Genomic DNA, 17,657 nt, shown 5'->3' with positions numbered 1-17,657 from the left:
CTTTGCTAAATGAAACAATTTGTGAAATCGAGATTTTTCAACCCTGGAATGCATTAAAATAAGAAAATTAGAACTGACTGGCTGTGCAGTAGGACATGCATATTGTCTTATCCAAAGACCAGTCCAACTGAATGCTAGGATTCAAGCTAAGCAGCCTTCACATTGGTGTCTTTATTTTTTTTTTAACATTTATTTTTGAGACAGAGAGAGACAGAGTGTGAACAAGGGAGGGGCCGAGAGAGAGGGAGACACAGAATCCAAAGCAAGCTCCAGGCTCCGAGCTGTCAGCACAGAGCCCGACGTGGGGCTCGAACCCACAAACCATGAGATCATGACCGGAGCCGAAGTCAGACACTTAACCGACTGAGCCACCCAGGCACCCCCACACTGGTGTCTTTAAATTGTAACTTGCCTGGGCTTCAATGTACGGTCTTATTACTTAATGCACTGAGGTACATATTTTTCTATCACAAACTTGTTTTAAAATTGGTACCTTTCAAATTCTTTTCTTTGAAGGCCCATGTGTTTCATCTGGACCTTTATTTACATTATTCTGAACTGCCCACAGATTTCAGGCTGTCAAACTGGTCCATGGGAAAAAGAAACCAAGCCCCATGCAGCAACTGAACAGAGGAACTTCCAAAGGGCAGGAGGGATCACTGCAGCATTTTTTTAAATGTTATACTGAAATATAGCTGGTGACAATGAGCTTCAGACTTCCTACCTCAATCTAATGTTGCACACTGGAATGGCCAATATTGCCAATTTGAGTAGGAGCAAAGGAAAACATGAAGCTTTTCTACATGAAAAGCCATTCACCACTAAAGATGCAAATACATATTTCAGATAAATAGCTTGTTTGGATTTTGTTTAATGTTTATTTATTTATTTTGAGAGAAACAGCATGAGCAGGGGAGGGACAGAGAAAGATGGAGAGAGAGAATCCCAAGCAGCTCAACGCTGTCAGCACACAGCCCCACACAGGGGCTCAACAAGCCCTGAGATCTCAAGAACCACAAGATCATGACCTGTGACAAATTAAAGAGTCAGCCTTCAACTGACTGAGCCACCCAGCACCACAGCTTGTTTGTGATCATTCCAAGCCAATGTGAAAGGCAGATTCTGATACCGGCCCCAAATGGCAATTTAGGACTCTACAGAGCTACATCGGATTTTTCAGAAAAATCTCTCAGGTTTTGTTTAGTATCATCACCACTGTGAGTAGCAGAGGTGATGCTAGTTTGTACATCCTCACTGCCGTCTTAAGGGTGTAAGGAAGAAAAGTTTTGCCAAACAAGTCAGATAGTTAGAAATAGAAGCCAAAGTCCCGGTGATCTGATGGCATCTAACTGTATGTTTCTGCCCCAGTAAAAACAAAAACAAAAACAAAACCTTATGGAGCAAAGCAGGACTATCCTAGGGTCATTTACTCTGTGCCTGAGGCAGCTGGGGGTTACAGGCCAATTCCTTAGGGAAGCCCCAGAATCTGGACTCTCCAGGATGCACATAGACACTTCACTACACTGAAGAGAAACCTCCACACTTCCACTGACGAGGTCCCCATCCCGTGGTCTCAGAAACAAGGAGAACCAGTCAAAAAAGGATGAAAACGCATACACCAGAAAAAACAGATAATCAGGGACACCTGGATGGCTTAGTCAGTTAAGCATCCGACTCTGGATTTAGGCTCAGGTCATGATCCCAGGGTTGTGGGTTCAAGCCCCACGTGAGGCTCTGGGCTCCGTGCTGACCGCATGGAGCCTGCATAAGATTCTCACTCTGCCTCTCTCTGAGCTTCCTCTCTCTCTCTCTCTCTCTCTCTCTCTCTCTCTCAAAATAAATAAATAAACTTAGAAAAAAAAAGCACTGGGAATCTGTAAAGCAGAGGCTACCCTCCCTGGCCCTACCAAGCAAATGACCAAATAGGTGGTACGATGAATGCGTCAGGAGGTCTTTCAGATAGGAGGAGATTCCAACAAGAAGTCTAACAGACCTGGGGCGCCTGGGTGGCTCAGTCGGTTGAGCATCCGACTTCAGCTCAGGTCATGATCTCACGATTCATGGGTTCAAGCACCACGTTGAGCTCTGTGCTAACAGCTCAGAGCCTGGAGTCTGCTTTGGATTCTATGTCTCCCTCTCTCTCTCTGCCCTCCCCCTACTCCTGCTCTGTCTGTCTCTCTCTCTCTCTTCCTCTCCAAAATAAATAAAAACATTTAAAAAAAATTTTTTTTAAACAGGATTCTAACAGACCCGTGGGAGATCTAGCCAAATAAGGAATAAAACTAGATGACTCCTGTTTGAAAAGGAACAGATTTGTTCTAGAGATAGACACTAGAGTCCTGTCAATCAAGTGCAGAATTCAAAAGGTAGCCAACCAATGGCCCATGAAGCCCAAGGTCTGGTACATGTCCAATTTCATTATACTGACCAGGTCATTTCCTAGGCTCAGGATCTGAGCTTGAGGCCCAAACTGCTTACCCCCCACCTCCAGGACGGCTCCAAGCCTACAGGCTTCCCCTGGTCAGGGAGCAAGTCTGAGTTGAAGGAAGGCTGCAGCTTTTGAAACCACACTTTCCTCTCCTGTTACAGGTCCCATTCATCGATCAATTGGATCAGACCAAACCAACCTCTTCAATTCTACCGCTCCCGTGAAGACAGTACAGTTTGAAAACTCTGTCAATCCTGAAAAGACTAGACTGCAGAGAAGCCATCAGGTCAGAAATACCAGCCCTGGGGCGCCTGGGTGGCTCAGTCAGTTAAGCGTCCGACTCTTGATTTCAGTTCAGGTCACCATGTCAGCGGTTCTCAAGTTTGAGCCTCGTATCGTCGACTCTGGGCTGAGAGTGCACAGCCTGCTTGGGATTCTCCCTCTCTCTCTGCCCCTCCCCTGCTCACACTTTTTCTGTCTCTCTCAAAATAAATAAATAATTTTTTTTTCATTAAAAAAGAATACCAGCCCTATAACCTCCAGTAATAATAACTCTCTGATGTTGCAGGGCCTGAATGATTGCTACCACCCCAGAGTAATTCCCATCAAGCCCACCCACTTGACCTGCTGTTCCGTACTGTCATAACTGAATACGGAAATGCAGAATTTGAAATTCATGGGAAACTGAACGGCAACATTCTACAAGTCCCAGCTTACTAAGAAGGGAGGACATGGGACAAACCTACAACTCTGTCATGAAATCTGGTACTCCATGGAGAAGCCACGGGAATTTTCATCACAAGACGTGTGCTCCATGCACATACATGCATGAGCAATGACACTGGCCTAATTATTAAGCTCAGGAAGAGGTGCACAGAGGCAAAGGGAGCAGTGACCAAGCCCAATGGGCTGACCAACCTCTAAATAAGCAGATTTGAGGGGTGTCTGGCTGACTCAGCTGGTTAAGCATCCAACTCTTGACTTCAGCTCAGGTCATGATCTCATGGTTTGTGACATTGAGCCCTGAGTCAAGCTCTCTGCTGACAGCGTGGAGCCTGCTTGAGATTCTCTCTCTGTTCCTCCCCCATTCATGTTCTTACTCTCAAAATAAATAAGAAAAGACTTTAAAATAAATAAATAAATAAATAGATAAATAAATAAATAAATAAAATAAGGGGTGCCTGGGTGGCTCAGTCGGTTAAGCATCCGACTTCAGCTCAGGTCATTAACTCGCAGTTTATGAGTTCAAGCCCCACATCGGGCTCTGTGCTGACAGCTTGGAGCCTGCTTCGGATTCTGTATCTCCCTCTCTCTCTGCCCCTCCCCTGCTCATGCTCTGTCTCTCTCTGTCTCTCAAAAATAAATAAATGTTAAAAAAAAATTTTTTTTTAAATAATAAAAGAGTAGATTTGAGAATGGTTGCAGGTCAGCTAAATTCCCTTTCCACACATTTCCTGCTTATCCCCACTGAGTAGGAGACGGCCCCCACAGCCAGCTGCGTTCACACTAGCACCCAGGGGAGCACACCCCCCAAGTGAGCTGTTACAATGCGGTGCCCCAGGCTCAGAAAGCTTTTGTTCCTGTGGCTAGGAAGCACCCTGGCCCAGCACTAGACACTGACGAGTAGGATCCTACATGGTCTCTCCCACCCCCATGCTCATTTCAGCCCTCTGAGCAATGGGGCCCAGTAACTGTCTCCAGTCCAACAGGATGGACTACCAAGACTTGGCCCAACAGGCCGGCAGAAAATGCTGGACTGATGGATAGCCCCTGCTAAGGATGGGGTGATATCTCACAAGACCACCCCTGTAAAACAGAGTTCTGATTTACTTTAGTGACTTTACTGAGCCTTTGGAAATAGGGTTCTTCAAGATATTAACCTACTGGCGTTACCCCAAGATCCTGTCATTATTTTCTGAGCTGTGCCACCAAGACCTATCTATGTGTCTTACAGCACCCTCCTCCTCATATTCACGTTTTAAATGATCTGTCTCTACAAATATTTCAAACACAGAAACAAGGGAGTTGCCTCTATGTTTTCTATACCTGCATGACTGGCCTAGTTTCCACAAGTTTCCTAGTTTCCTAGCCCATAACCAGAGGAGACTCCCCTTTGGAATCCAGACAGACTGAGTTTGTTGACACGAACACCAGGGATGGTTCCAGGGCATGGCTAAAGGAGGGTGAAACCTCTGCCACATCAAGATCAGAGTGTTGGCCATCCTTCATTTGTTCTGGATCCTTCCCATCTGAAGGTTACAGGTCTTTACTGAACTACACTTCTGGGATACCTATGGCCTTGCCAGACTTCAGGAAGGGCTTTCGGCTACTACTACAACTGGAGAGAACAATCTGGCTTGGATAATGAATGGGTGCCCACCCAAAGCCAGGAAAAAAATGCAAGGCTATAGCTGGAATTAACACAATTTACCTGGGCAGTAGTCTCCATAGGATCTTGCTTCAGGTAGCGGCAATAGCTCCAAGAGGCTCGTATTCATCTTTTCCTTCTGACACACCTGGAATAGAGACCCCTGGTGATGATACTTGACATAACGAGGAAACTTTGCGAAACTCTGTGACACCTCGATCCGGCTTAGAACAAAGGATGGGAACATAAAGCTTTGACCCTCGTTCAAACGCCGAACATCTCTGGATCTTGTATGAATTTTCTTGTGGCTATTGGGACACTACCCTACTGGACATCTTCAAAGACATGGCACATTTCACACTTAACACAGGTACCGCATGGACTCCAGCCACCACCAAACCTTGCTTAGCAAAACTTTACAACTTGTGGACTAAACCACTGTATTTCAAGTCCAAGCCATATTTTTACTTAATTTGGGGGGGGGGGGTGCAGAGAGAGGGAGGGAGGCAGAGGATCTGAAGCAGGCTCCCCACTGATATCAGAGAGCCTGACACAGGGCTCGAACTCAGGAACCATGAGATGGTGATTTGAGCCAAAGCCAGACGCTTAACCGACTGGGCCACCCAGGTGCCCCTTGTCCAAAAACCACATTTTGAGGATAAGCTCAAGGCTCTTCAAAAGTCTGTACCTAGGTCTCCTCCCCCATCACTCCCAGGCATCTAAGGCACATTAATGGGGTTTGAAGAATACCCATGCCATTGTTTCCCCCAAGCGTGAATGTTGTGCCAATTCCACTTTAGGGACTAATTACTTACCCCCAACACAGTTCCACACCAATTACAGTTTCTATCCCTCTGGCGTCTCCACTGAATGTTCAGCGGATAGATAGTACCTGGGGGACATGACTCCTCCCCGAATACCCTAGAAGTGCCCACCTGTCATTTAGTCTCCTCACATCAACAGGCTCTGTTGCTCCAGACGTCCTGGCTTTTGGGACTAGCTACCCTTATGAAGCGAGTGGATTACCTTCCATCTTTTTAACCAGCCACTTGCCTTTTAAGATTTCGTACATCCAAGTTTCACACAGCATGAAGCCTGCTAGTCTAGGCATCCCTCTGCTTCCAACACCATCTGGCCCCTCTAGAACCACTCTGGCTTACCAGCCACCCTCATCCCCATAAGCAACCAGGTTTTCCACACCCTCACTGTTACCCTACCCCACAGGCTTCTTCTTTCCCAGGGGTCCCCCACTGGTTCTAAGCCCCAAGGACTATCACAACATGGCTACAGCTGAACTCGGCCCTTGTCCTGAGACAAAACTGCTGATAGTTTAAGGTTACCTCTAGGTGCCTGAAAGAGTGGCCTTATGTGAGGCCCAGAGAGTCTCAAATGGAAACTGCAGCCACACAGAAAGCCCTCATGTGTTAAAGAGTCACCATGCAGCTGAGCAGACCTTTGCAAAAACAAAGCTTGACTCAGAGCCCCAGGGGCCTCAGGAAACCAAATAGGAAATCCTGCAAAATAACAGGGTCCAACAAAGCTTAGCCATGCACAAAGAATGAAACAACTTACCTTTCATGGACTTTTAAACTGAGAAGGAAAGAAACATGCACAAGGTAACACAGTAAGTTAAAAGCAAAGTCAAAAGTCCTTGCAGGACAAGGGGACCTGGGTGGCTCAGTCGGTTGAGGGTCCGACTCCAGCTCAGGTCATGATCTCACAGTTCTTGAGTTCAAGCCCCAAATCGGGCTCTGTGCTGGCAGCTCAGAGCCTGCAGCCTGCTTCAGATTCTGTGTCTTCCGCTCTCTCTGCCCCTCCCTCCCCAAAATAAATAAACATTAAAAAAAATTTTTTTTTTGTTAAAAGTCCTTGCAGGACAAGACATGCCACTAATACCTGAAAGGATAGGACTTAAGTCAATGACTTTAGGCTCGATTTTTCTCCACAGCTGGTTGCTTCGGTAGTTTATAACAGCTATGGGAGTTTAAGAGAAAAAGTCACTTGTGGATGAAAAGTGACAGAGTGTTTTAGACTTATTGAAGAAAAAGAAAAGTAGTGAAGTTTCCTGACGTTTCCCAGACTTCCGGAACCAAGATGAGAAATAAGGCAGAACAGGAAAAGAAAACCAAATGGACTGCAAGCCGTGAGCTTGATCTTTTTAACACTGACAGGCACCGGGCACAACTGGTATGTGGCCATGGAAAGAGTGGTCAAAAATCAGACCAGGCTGTTTTTCAAAAGTGTTCTATGTCACAAGTGAAGCTGTCCTTCCAAAGACCAACTCATCGGACCACTGAATATTCTCATCAGGGTGTAGCAAACACTGACCAGTTGGGTGAAGAATGCCATTTTCTAAGAGAAGCCTGTATCTAGAGGCCAACATAATGTATTTGACTTCTTCCTTATTCTCAACTGGAAAATTGAGCTGGCTGTGAATTGAGCAATGGTCGGGAGCACACCAGGGGAAGAGCTTCTTTCAAATAAGCAGTTTGAGGTACATTTTGTCCACAGGAAACTTGCAAAACAATCAGCCAACATCAGACAGACTTCGGAGTCTCTCCTTCAAGGAAGAGTCTTGCACTGGTGTTTTTTGAGTGAACAATTTTTTTTCCAAGAAAACCAACCAACCCACTGACCATTTTAAGGACCAAAGTCAGGCTACCCCAAAATGCACCACATTGACAGGGGGTTTTTTTACATACTATTTTATTATTTATTTATTTAGAAGTCGGGGAGGGGCAAAGAGAGAGGAAGAGAGAGAATTGCAAGCAGGAATTTGACCCGGGGCTCCATCTCATGAACCATGAAATCATGACCTGAGCAGAAATCTAAGAGTCAGATGCTTAACCGACTGAGCCACCCAGGCGCCCCCAACATGTTATTTTATTTTATTCTTTTCTTTATGTTTATTTATTTTTTGAGAGAGAGAGAGCGCACGCGCACTCACACAAGCAGGGGAGGGGCAGAGAGGAGAAACAGAATCCCAAGCAGGCTCCACCGTCAGCACAGAGCCCAACATGGGGCTCAATCCCACAAACTGTGAGATCATGACTTGAGCTGAGATCAAAAGTCAAGCGCCTAACTGACTGAGCCACCCAAGGCACCCCAACGTATTATTTAAAAAAATTATTTTAATGTGTATTTATTTTTGAGAGAGAGAGAGAGAGAGAACTCAAGAAGGGCAGGGTCGGAGAGAGAGGGAGACACAGAATCCAAAGCAGGATCCAGGTTCTGAGCCGTCAGCAAAGAGCCCCATGTGGGGCTTGAGCCCATGAACTGTGAGATCATGACCTGAGCCAAAGTCAGATAGTCAACCGACTGAGGCACCCAGGTGACTCTATTTTGAATAAAAGTTACTTAAGAAGCAGCCAATGCAAAAAGAACACTCTGACCCTGCTCCCCTTTGTCTCTAGAAAGCGAGAAATATGTCTCCCATATGAAAGGTGCCCTCCCTGTATCAAGAGGTAAAGAGACATCCTTACCATCAAAGATGGTAAATTTAAAGCCAAGATGACTGTGTAAACGACCCCTGTTACTTTTTACTAATTTACTATCCCAGCCAAAATTCTGTTTAGAGTTCCTTACTACTGGAAACTCTCCTATTCACCTTAAAAATAAAACTGCCAGTCATTTTACCAGCAAACATGGGTTTATTTGAGAAGAGCAGAGAATTGCAATCCGGGACAAGCAAGCCAAGGGAAAACCAGAAGCAAGTCCAACGAACGAAGAAAAAGAATGCTCTTTTATAGAGGAAAGGGGGAAGTTTAGGTTTTGAAGGCTGTAATAAAAATAAACAAAAGGCCCATCTGAGTAAACTGGGAGTTGAAAGTATAGTGGCTTTTCATTGGCTGAGTTCTCACTGTCATTGGCCGGGCTGTTAAGGGGACGGCTGGGATACACGGGAGTCTGTCTTCCTCTTTCTGTCTGGTCTGCAATTGACCATGAGTAGTAAAGGGTGGAGAGTTCCCCCTGCTGGCCTCCCCACTTCATTCTAAGTGACCTTTCCTTTTAGGGATTTTTCACACTCCCGAAGTTTTTTTTGTCCTGTCAGTGCCCCCCAACCAAGATTTATTGTCTCTTTGCCTAAAAAGTGTAAAATCTTCGTATGGAAACTAATTTGACAATAAACTTCATATAATAAAATAAAATAATTAAAAAAATAAAAATAAAAATAAAAAGTGTAAAATCTGACTGTCTTGGCCATTTCATTTCAATTAAAACTTTGGGATTTTTTTTCTCCTGTTAAATAGTCTCATGTCAATTTAATTTTTTTGAAGTGTATTTATTTATTGAGGGGGGGGCAAAGGGAGAGGGAGGGAGAGAATCTCAAGCAGGCTCCACACTGTCAGTGCAGAGCCCGACACGGGGCTCGAACCCACGAATAGTGACATCATGACCGGGGAGCCAAAGTCGCACACTTAACCAACTGAGCCACGCAGGTACCCGCAATTCTAAAACCAGCTGGAAGACCTTGAAGGCTAGAAGGAAAAATTTTCCTTCCCCTATCTTAGTTCAATCAGCTTCAAGCCACCAGGGACAAACCTGTGGTCTAACAGTCAAGCTTGTCGACCCACTGCAATTAGTGAGAAGAAACAACAGAGGAACGATGGGGCATCATCTCTCAGTAAAGGAAAAGGTAGTTACGAGTTTGGGGAGAGTGGAGTTTAGATAAATGATGGGATGAACAGAGAACAAAGTTTCTTAGTGAGTAAAAAAGAACTAGTCATTCAAAGGACTTGTGGCTATATTTTACCAAATGCCTTTTCAGTGCATGTTATAATCATATGGGGTGTTTATCACTTTAATTTATAACTTAAATGGATTAGGCTAATAGTTTAACTGATCTTCGGCCACACTGGCCCCTTAGTCATACTGGGTTCTCTTCTGATATATTGGTGGAGTCTATTTGCAATTAAGTGATATTGTTCTATAGCTTTATTTCTCCCTCCATCCTCTCTCCCTCTCTACCTTCTTTCCTTCCTTCTTTTTGTATTATGACCTTCATTTTCATATTAATGTTAGCATCATAAAATAAACTGAAGAAATTTCCATCTTTTGCTTTAAAAAAAAAAAAAGGTTCTTGGGGCACATGGGTGGTTCAGTTGGTTAAGCTGAACTTGGTTCAGTTGGTTAAGCTGAACTCCGACTCTTGACTTCCACTCAGGTCATGATCTCGAGGTTCCTGAGAACCAGCTGACAGCATGGAGACTGCTTGGGATTCTCTCTCTCTCGGTCTCTGCCTCTCTCTCTGCCCATCCCCTGCTCGAACTCGCACTCTCTCTTGCTCTCAAAATAAATAAATAAACATTTAACAACAACAACAACAAAATTCAGGGTGCCTGGGTGGCTCAGTCGGCAAAGCATCTGACTCCTGATCTCGGGTCAGGTCATGATCTCACGATTTGTGGGATCGAGCACCGCGACCCACTGCACACTGACAAAGCCTGCTTGGGATTCTCTCTCTCCTTCTCTCTCTGACCCTCCCTCTCTTTCTCTCAAGGAAATAAATAAGCATTAAAAAAAAAAAGGTTCTTATGATATTTTACAACTGCAAGAACCTGGAGAAAAATACTGTTTCCCGATCATACGCAGCTGTCTTTATCTCTATCTGTTATCCCAAGTTGCTGGATGACAAGTCAGATTTTTCCTTTCTCAATCTAAGATAATTTTTACTTTATCACATCCAAGCACGGCCTTTCTGCTGCCCATAATTTGCCTGCCAAATGTTCCATGAAAATGTCTTTGTCTAACTCTGACTGGGCGTAAAAGGTTCTAAGAGTACTAAGAGCAGGAAAAAGGGAGGTCATTAGAGCTTTGCAAATGAAGAAGCCCAAGATCAAATGCTTTCTCTTGAGTCCTAACCATATTACAAAGGCAAACTCGTATTCTGAAAAAAAAAAAAAAAAAGTACACTAGGAGAGACTTATCAAGGCGACTGATTGAGCAAGAGGCTAGTAAAGGAAGGGTCAATCAGACCAGAAAAGAACTCGATTTTCTAGTTATTCTACAGCAGCAAAACTTTCACTAGAAACAGTTGAAATAATAGAATTAACCCCTGCTGGCATTGGAGAAAGTCTTTTATTATTGCCTGTCTTAACGATTTGATTAAACAAAGAAAGCCCCAAGTTATTAGATTAGTTTGGGACAACTGATTTCAGAGCCAGAGACAAATTGCATCTGAACGTCACTGACATTTGAACGTCATTGGAAATCTGAGGCCATTTCTACTGTCAGAGATGAGCAAGCACACAAGCACTCCTGGACCATGGGGAGGGTGGGGAGTAGTTAAGACCAAGAACTTGCTTGGCTAGGCAAAATAAACAAATCTGCAGTCTCATCCCAACTCGATCGCGCACTCGCTCTACGTCCTTGGGCAACTCCCCCTCCAAAGCTTCAGTTTGGTCACGGTTCTGAAGTACAGATCCCACGTCAAGGTGCCTAAAGACAAAATGAGAACACCTGGGTGGCTCAGTCAGTTAAGCATCCGACTCTTGGTTTCGGCTCAGGTCAGGACTTCAAGGTCATGAGATCAAGCCCTGCATCGGGCATGGAGCCTGCTCGGGATTCTCTCTCGCTGCCCCCTCCCCTGCTTGCGTGTTCTCTCTCAAAAAAAAATGAAAAAGTGAAAATAAAAAAGATGCCTGAAGAGGAAATGAGAACAAAAGTGGAAACGCTCTGTGAGGAATACAACACCACACAACGTAAAGTTATTATTGGCGACGGACCATGACCTGGATCCTTTTGATGCAAGTCTGAATGCCAAGAAGAAAGCCAAGGAACACCAATTTCAAGATAAATCCTACTTGGACTGGGATAATCCGCATATAATATAAATCAGCTCTAGCACTGAATGTTAATCGTACTCAGAAGAGAAACGACTTGTAAGGGAACCAAAAAAAGAAACAATAATGGAAAAAGTGTCTCAAACCCCTGATCTATGGTTGTCCTACACGGTGAGCACCTCCAAAAACCAAGTTTCCTCAGATCCAATTTTAAAGTCTGGTTTCTTATCTGGCCCAAGTTAAGTATCAGGCCTGAGCTTTCCAGTTGGAAACCGAATGGAAGGGGCACCTTGCTGGTTCAGTCAGAGGAGCAAAGGACTCTTGATCTCGGGGTCCTGAGTCTGAGGCCCACGTTAGGGGTAGTATTACTTAAAAGTAAATTTTGGGGTGCCTGAGTGGCTCAGTCGGTTAAACATCCAACTCCTCATTTCAGCTCAAGTCACCATCCCAGGGTCATGGGATCGAGCCCTGCACTGGGCTCATTGTTGAGTGTAGAGCCTGCTTGAGATTCTCTCTCTCCCTCTGCCCCTCTCCCCTGCTCATGTCTTTTCTCTCTAAAATAAAAAATAAACAGAAAAAAAAACTTAAAAAAAATAAGTAAAACTGAATGGCAGACACCAGATTTAGATGTAGAAATTTAATCTCATTTAAGAACAAGATAGAGCAGGCCGCCTGGGTGGCTCAGTTGGTTAAGCGTCTGACTTCAGCTCAGGTCATGATCTCAGCGTTCATGGGTTCGAGTCCCATGTTGGACTCTGAGCTGACAGCTCAGAGCCTGATGCCTGCTCTGGATTGTGTCTTCCTCTCTCTCTCTGCCCCTCTCCTACTCGTGCTCTGTCTCTCTCTCTCTCTTTCTCAAAAATAAACATTAAAACAAAATTTAAAAAAAAAAGAGTAAGAGCAGGAAAAAACTCAAAAGTGCCTGGATTCACTGTTGTCCTTGTTAAATCCCTGTTCTACTAGAATTTACTTCCACTTATTTGCTCCAATTCCCATGCATTAACTACGCTTTGAAATGCTCATGTTTCATCTTCACCTAGGATTAAGTAAAATTGACCCTGTGCTCTAATTCATGGTTAACCACCTTCTTACCCAACTGGACCCCTAGTTCCCAAAGACCAGGGGCTGACAGAAGAAAAAAACAAACGGAAGAAAGTTAACCAGAGAAAAAGAGCCAGCGTACCTAAACGAAACACCAACACAAGGAAAAAGTCCCTACTTTGACAACATTCAGAAAACTTTAAATGATGCTTGGCTACACTCTTTTAAAAAAATTTTTTTTTTAATGTTTGTTTTTGAGAGAGAGAGACAGACAGAGCACGAACAGGGGAAGGGCAGAGAAAGAAGAAGACACAGAATCTGAAACAGGCTCCAGGCTCCGAGCTGGCAGCACAGAGCCCAACGTGGGGCTCAAACCCAAGAACCGTGAGATCATAACCTGAGCCGAAGTCAGACACTCAACCAACTGAACCACCCAGGCGCCCCAAAGCTAACATTCTCTGCTACCCTTCCTCAATATATTCTGTAGCTTTTCTTAATATTTAAAGGAGTTTTAAAACCTCTTAGTTAGGTTTTATTTACTGGCAAACTCCATCACTAAGCTGTCCAGGGACTCAGTGAAAGCTTTTTTACTGACAAGGTAAATATCAACAGTTCTCAATCTATCAAAACCTTTATTCTTTATCCATCACATACAGATGGAAGGAAGATCGTATAAAGATATGATGAATGGGAAGAAAACACAGGGCAAGCCAGTGTTTTGTACCATTCCCCACAAGATGCAAGAGGCACTAGGAAAATAAGGAGGGATGGAGTTTATGGACTTGTATGGGAGAGAGGGCAAAATCGGTTAAACACAGACATCAAAGTAATTCTAAGTGGGGGCGCCTGGCTGGCTCAGTTGGTTGAGCATCTCACTCTTGATTTGGACTCAGGTCACGATCTCAGGGTCGTGGGATCAATCCCCGGATCAGACTCAGTGTTGAGCATGGAGCCTGCTTGGGATTCTCTCTGCCCTCCCCCGCTTCCCTGCTTGATCCCTTGTACCCCCGTGTCTTTTCTTTCTCTCCCTCTCTCTCTCTCTCTCTCTCTCAAATAAAAAATAAAGAAATAATAAAAAATATTTTTTTAAAGAATAAATAATGAATCAGATTTACCTGAGTTCACTGAAACCACTATTTCTGGTTACCATAAAAATGGTATTCAGATAACAATGATGAAGAACTCATGAATATTCTAACAAAAGTAAACCAATCTGTTTCTAAAAGATAAGTTGAATGACATGGGGAGGAGGAAGGCGAGTAGCAGTTTCCAAAGGACAGAATTATGCACTCCCATGATTCTCCTGTCTGGACTGATTTGTTTTGTGTTAGCAAGGCTGTATGCTAAGGATGGATGCCATGCTATTCATTAGGTAGTAGGATTATACACAGACACAGACAGCACACAGTAATTTGGTTACTCGATAACTATTTCTGATCCCATCAGAGTTTGTAAAACTCCGAAGTGTTACTGATACGATTAAAAGATGAGAATAAATTCAAGGGGTGCCTGGCTGGCTCAGTCGGAAGAGCATGCGACTCTTGATCTCAGGGCCATAAGCTGGAACCCCATATCGGGTGTACAGATTACCGAAAAAAAATAAATAAATAAACTTAAAAAAAATTCTGCGTTACCTGGGTGTCTCAGTCGGTTAAGCGACTGACTTCGGCTCAGGTCATGATCTCACCGTTTGTGGATTCAAACCCCACGTGGGGTTCTGTGCTGAGAGCTCAGAGCCTGGAGCCTGCTTCTGATTCCGTGTCTCCCTCTCACTCTGCCCCTCTCCCGCTTACACTCTGTCTCTCTCTCATTCTCTCTCTCTCTCAAAAATAAAAAAAAAAAAACATTAAAAAAAAAAAAGCGACCGACTTCAGCTCAGGTCATGATTCTACGGTGAATGGGTTCAAGCCCCGCATCAGGCTCTCTGCTCTCAGCACAGAGCCTGCTTTGGATCCTTGTGTCTCCCTCTCTCTCTGACCCTCCCCCTCACTCTCTCTCTCTCAAAAATAAATAAAACATTTTTTTTAAAGAACAAATTGAATAAATATTCACTGTGAAACACTACAGCAGGCGCCATGAAATGTCATGGAGTAAGTACGAGTAAGAGGCATGGTAATGGTTTACAGTGATGGGTAAATGAGGAAAAAAGGAGTGTCTACCGTGTCGCAGATTGTGACATCTACGATCGCACCAAGCCCTTAGAAATCCACTGTGAAACTAAAATCACTGTGTTCTTTCTGGTGATGAGAAAAACCAAACCTTAAGGACATGATGTGCTGCGCCTGAGTCATACTTCTAGTAAAGCAGCAGGACCAGCCCACATCTGTCTGTTTCAAAGCCCGTCTGTGCTTTCTTTGTTCCACACAGCCCGAGAGGAATTCACAACCCAGCGAGGGCACTCAAATCTAAGCACAAAAATATGTATTTGTGCCACCAAGTTTTAAAAGTACTATATAAGCTACACATTTCTAGAACCATCCAAACTGCACAAGAGCACTGCTAGGGAAAAAAAATCAAGGCATACGGTCACCCCTCAAAATTTTTAGCTAACCCTTGATGGAAAGTGGGGCTGTGAAAGAGTCACTGAAGGCCAAAGTAGTTCTTCCTCCCCAACATCTTGGACCTTTTCATCAAATCTTCAAAGAGAAAACAGGACTCTGGCATTACCACAAGACAGACAGGTCATGGTAACTAGAAGCACATATACTCAGTTGTGTGGGACTACAAATCAGCTTTGCTGCAAGTATTGAATCTTAGAGCTTCCCCGAAGCTTGACGTAAACCTAATACTAAATTAGTTAATCAGATTTTTCCATGCGAAAGGAGGGGAAGTTTGGGTTTTGATGTGTTAAATACAATTTTAGGTTAAGTATCAATCTGAGGGACCACGATAAGGCATTAAATCCCCAAAAGGTTTTTGCTTCTCATGAGGCATGGACTCCCTGGGGGATATCATTTCTCATTCAAACGCAGAAAGGGCACAGCAAATTATTCCAAGCTTTTTAAAGATCATGACAATGGCACAGCTTTATGAAAATGAACCTGTTTTAAACATAGAGTTTCCAGCAATTCCACAAAACCTGGAAATGTTGATTCTTTCTTCTCTACAAATGGATGGTTTCCTTGCTCTCTCTGTGTTTAACCAGATAAAGTCAGACAGGATAGGAAGAACCCTGTTCTCATGAATATTCATATGTAAGAACCCCTCATCCTCGGCAACCTGTCATACTGGATCATTGTATTAGTTACCTAGGGCTGAATAACAAGTTACTCTGAAACTTGGTGTCTTAAAACAACCAATATTGAAAAGTTTCTGTTGGTCGAAAATCTGAGAGCAGCCTAGTGGGTAGCTCTGATTCGGGGGCTGCCCTAAGGTCATAATGTTGGCCAGGGCTAAAGTCACCCTACAGGCACAGAGAAGGAAAGCCTTCTCCAAGCTCACTCATGTGACTGTTGGCCAAAGACCTCAGCTGCTACCAGATGGGTCACAGCACAGGCACATACCATGGGTCACAATAAGAGCGGATATCCCCAAGAGACAACGATCCAAGGCCGAGAGAAGCAAAGAAGAAACCACAGTGGCATCATGACTTCATCCTGGAAGTAGATAGCATCAGTTCTGCCATGCTATTCATTAGAAGTGAGTCTCAAAGCCCAGCCCACACACACTCAAAGAGGAAATTCAACTCCACATCTTGAAAGAAGGAGCAAAAAATTTGTAGACTTAAATTTTTTTTTAATGTTTATTTTTTATTTGAGAGAGAGAGAGAGAGAGAGAGAGCATGAGCGGGGCCAGGGAAGAGAGAGAGGGAGACAGAGGATCTGAAGCAGGCTGGGAGCTGTCAGCACAGAGCCCAAGGAGGGGTTCGAATCCACGAATCTTGAGATCATGACCTGAGCCGAAGTCGGACGCTTAACCGACCAAGTCACCCAGGTGCCCCTGGACTTATTTTAAAACCATTACCACCTAAAGCAAAAATGAGTGTGTTTGCCTGTAAAGCAGATAAAGTTCCGATTAAATATTAGTGGTGTTGCCTTGTGACTGCCGCTTAAGAGTGCCGAGTTGCTTAGTAAGAAAGCAAAGTAATGGTGACCTACTCTATCATGTGGGAAATCACTTTGACAAAATGGGGGCCATCATCACTATCAGCCAAGGTATCCCAAAATCCTGGAGGTTACAGAACAGAAAGATTCACAAACCACATTATGATACAAATAATAAAGACACAGTTTATTAAATCTGTGAGGAAGGGTGCCTGGGTGACTGAGTCAGTTAAGCGTCTGACTCTTGATTTCAGCTTCTGACTAAAATGCTCAGGTCATGGTCTCAAGATTCATGGGATCGAGCCCCGCGTCAGTACAAAGCCTGCTTGGGATTCTCTCTCCCTCTCCCTCGCTCACACTGTCTCTTTCTCAAAATAAATAAAAATAAAACAAACATTTAAAAAATAAAAATAAAAAATAAGTAAACTACAGTGAGGAACAAGAAGGTAGAAATGGGATAGCTTAATATACTTAGAATAGTGTACAGGCAGGGGTGGAAGAACCACACATCTGAATCCTTCGAATGTTCTCCTTTTCTCTCTCCCTCTCCCACTCTTCCTCAATATTTCTCTCTTTCTGTCCATCTCTCTCTCTCCCCCCTCTCCACATCAGCCTTACCCCAATGATGGTGTAGTTACAAACTACGTATTGTGGGCTCTCAGCTCGCACATTGAAGATTCCTGAGATTACAGGTATACACTTGCCCAGTTGGGGAGACGCAGAGACAAGCACACTTGGACATGTAGCTTGTCAGTAAGCCTGTTCAACAGCTATGAGAGTCATTCGTTTTTCTTGGGAAGAACACATGTGAAGCCATAACTGTTCCCCTACAGGATGTTTGATACCAATGGGTGGCCAGTTTAGGGGTGACATAACTGTCAGCCAGAGGTAGCATGATGGCGATGTGGCTTTGGTCTTCCCATCACCACCCTCTACTCATAAGAACGGTCTTGTCTGTTCAATCACATATTCCATTTATTATCTTAAGAGGACTA

At 44.1% G+C, this 17,657-nt stretch overlaps 1 long non-coding RNA gene across 1 annotated transcript in view; it reads right to left on the bottom strand.

The window, feature by feature from the left end:
• LOC128773837 (uncharacterized) overlaps window positions 1–17,657 on the bottom strand; it is a 142,537-nt gene that overhangs the window by 90,149 nt on the left and 34,731 nt on the right. The window contains exon 3 of the long non-coding RNA XR_008418294.1: window positions 4,860–4,944. This is a non-coding gene — a long non-coding RNA (uncharacterized LOC128773837). The remainder of the gene's footprint in view (window positions 1–4,859; window positions 4,945–17,657) is intronic.

This window comes from Panthera pardus, unplaced genomic scaffold (genome assembly GCF_024362965.1).
Source record: "Panthera pardus isolate Hobbes unplaced genomic scaffold, ASM2436296v1 HiC_scaffold_27, whole genome shotgun sequence".
Lineage (NCBI taxonomy): Eukaryota > Metazoa > Chordata > Mammalia > Carnivora > Felidae > Panthera > Panthera pardus.
The sequence above is the reverse complement of the archived record's forward strand: the minus strand, read 5'-3'. Positions and strand labels throughout refer to the sequence as shown.